The sequence below is a fragment of the Colobus angolensis genome, unplaced genomic scaffold, assembly GCF_000951035.1.
Source record: "Colobus angolensis palliatus isolate OR3802 unplaced genomic scaffold, Cang.pa_1.0 Scaffold8, whole genome shotgun sequence".
Taxonomy (NCBI): Eukaryota; Metazoa; Chordata; class Mammalia; order Primates; family Cercopithecidae; genus Colobus; species Colobus angolensis.
In genome coordinates this window covers 7,884,687-7,887,737 of record NW_012121820.1, presented here as the reverse complement: position 1 = coordinate 7,887,737, position 3,051 = coordinate 7,884,687, and the positions used below count along the sequence as shown (strand labels likewise).

General features: G+C 48.9%; 1 protein-coding gene across 1 annotated transcript in view; it reads right to left on the bottom strand.

The window, feature by feature from the left end:
• WFDC3 (WAP four-disulfide core domain 3) overlaps positions 1-3,051 on the bottom strand; it is a 33,770-nt gene that overhangs the window by 8,804 nt on the left and 21,915 nt on the right. The window lies entirely within an intron of this gene.

Sequence of the window (3,051 nt, the reverse complement as noted above, 5' to 3'; positions counted from 1 at the left end):
TGCCCGCCTCAGCCCCCCAAAGTGCTGGGATTACAGGTGTGAGCCACTGTGCCCGGCAGGGGTTGGTTTTTTGTTTTTGTTTTTTTGTTTGAGATGGAGTCTTGCTTTTGTCGCCCAGGCTGGAGTGCAGTGGTGTGATCTCTGTTCACTGCAACCTCTGCCTCCTGGGTTCAAGTGATTCTCCTGCCTCAGCCTCCCGAGTAGCTGGGATTACAGGCACCCGCCACCATGCCTGGCTAATTTTTGTATATTTAGTAGAGATGGGGGTTTCACCATGTTGGCCAGGCTGGTCTCGAACTCCTGACCTTGTGATCTGCCTGCCTTGGCCTCCCAAAGTGCTGGGATTATAGGCTGAGCCACAGCACTTGGCCGCCTACCATTTTTCTACATCTGGAATATCTCCACCCCAGTCTAAGCCCCAGTCATTTCTCCCAGCCTGCCACAATAGTCTCCTAACTGGTCTTCCATCTTCTACACTTGCCCCCATCCATTCTTCATATACCGGCAGAGTGGTCTTTTTAAAATTAAAACTGGACAAGGCCTCTCCTGCTTTTAAACCTCTTCAAAGGCTTCCTATTGCACTTAGAATAAAGCTTAAGAGAGAAACCCTGAAGATCCCCCAAAGTCTGGGCCCTGCCTACCACTCCAACCTCAAATGAAAGTAGCCTCCTTCTGTTTTCTTCCATTACCGTCAAAGCACTCATCACATCTTGCGGTTATTACGTATTTGTTTTCTCAATTATTTCCTGTTTGTCACACCACGACAAAGCCCCGGGGGGCAAGGACCATGACTGCCTTGCTCACCACTGCAGACCTACATGCCAGGTAGGGTAGCCACACTCAATATACAGTGAATAAATGAATAAGTGGGTGAGTAAACAGACAGGTCAGGCATCAGATAGGTGGGGAGGTGGAGAATGGGTGGACCAGAACACAGAGGTACTTGGCATGACCATATGAGCTCTTGAGCATTATCTGGCAGGTTTACTGCAGACTTTTCAAAATGTATTTCTGACCGGGTACAGTGGTTTGTGCCTGTAGTCCCAGTTTCTCAAGGGGCTAAGGCAGAAGGATCACCTGAGCCCAGGAGGTTGAGGCTGCAGTGGGCTGAGATCATACCACTGTACTCCAATGGTTAAATAAATAAATAAATAAAATGCATTTCTTCTCAACTGCATTATCACTAAATATCCTTATCCCCGTTTTACAGATGATAAAAGTGAGGTTCAGAGAAATGAACGGACTTACCCAAGGCCACACAGCAAGCAAGCAAAAGAGCCAGGACACAGACCCATGTTCAGATTAGAACTGTGTCATGAGAGCAGGACCCAATATCTGCCCTCGCCCTAAGGCAACCTGATTGGCCCTCCACTGTGCCCAACAGACCGGCACTGGCCATGGTAAACCTCTGGCAATGTCAGAGCTTAAGGAAAGCAGAAATTTTTCATAGCCCTGGAAGGAGAGCTTCCCATAGAGTTGGGTATAGCAACCAGTCCTTTTGGGTAAGTGGCCTAGCCCTCCCCTAGGGCTGGAGCTGTAGAAAAGTAGTTAACTGCCAACGCAATAGCCAGTATCACCTCCCACCAGGCTAGGAACCCCACTCAGCCCAGCAGGCTCTGGGACATCTGCGGGAGATCACTATTCTAGCCTGCTCGCCAAGCTCCAGTGGAAAAGGAAGCCCTATCTGGGCTGGCCAGGGGCCAGAGCAGCTCACAAAGGTACTGTGCCTGGGTGCCAGCCTCGCCCTTAGCCCCTACAATTCAGCCCTCAGCTTCAAACACTGGGAAGATTACAGCAAGCCCTACATGCCAGCAGTCAGTGACCTGCCTGAGACAGATTCCCAGGCTGGTTCCAGAGCTGGGCCTCAAGAGTCCTGGCAAGGAGAACAACCTTCCATTCTCTCTAATGGGCAGGCTGCCCAAGATAGCTGCCTAAGCCAGGCACAGACAGACCCAGCGGGTACCAGCAAGGGGCCTCCTACCTGGGGAGGTTTGACTGGAAGGAAAAAGGTTGTCACATGTTACAGAGCTTCAGGGTCTCAGAGAGGAATTGATCAGGGGAGAAGAAAACCATCCTGGTTTTGAATAAAGGGGCTGGTTAGAAATTGTACTCCTGCCAGGCATGGTGGCTCACACCTGTAATCCCAGCACTTTGGGAGATCGAGGCGGGTGGATCACCTGAAGTCAGGAGTTTGAGACCAGCCTGACCAACATGCTGAAACCCCGTCTCTACTAAATACAAAACATTAGCTAAGCATGGTAGCACATGCCTAAAATCCCAGCTACTTGGGAGACTGAGGCAGGAGAATCACTTGAACCTGGGAGGTGGAGGTTGCAGTGAGCCGAGATCGCACCATTGCACTCCAGCCTGGACAACAATAGTGAAACTCAGTCTCAAAAAAAAAAGAAATTGTCCTCCTGACCCAGTCCACTTAGGAGGCAAGAGGAAGGAAGTTAATACATACTGAGGGCAAAACAGTTTGCATAATTTAAATAATTACGACAAGCCTTCAAATTTTATTCTTCCCACCTTACAGAGAAGGGAACTAAGGCTCAAAAAGACTTGCCCAGGGACCTGCTGGCCAGTAACTGGCAAACCTCAGGCTTGAACCCAGGACTCCAACAACCCAAACCTAGGATTTTCCACTCTAACATGCCACCACATGCATTCAGATGAGAGAATGGTTCCAGTTCCTTTAAAAACATACTAAGAGGCATTCAAAACAGCAGAGAAGAAAATAAAATACCTAGGCATAAATATATGAAGAAATATTTTAACACTATAAAACACCCTGAAATATGCGAAATACACTTGATCAACGGGAAGACATAGGATTCAACATAGGCCAGGCACAGTGGCTCATGCCTGTAATCCCAGCATTTTGGGAGCCAAGGTGGGCAGATCACCTGAGGTCAGGAGTTCGATATCAGCCTGGCCAACATGGCAAAACCCCATCTCTACTAAAAATACAACAAAAAATAGCCAGGTGTGGTGGTGGGTGCCTGTAATCCCAGCTACCGGGAAGGCTGAGTCAGGAGAATTGCTTGAACC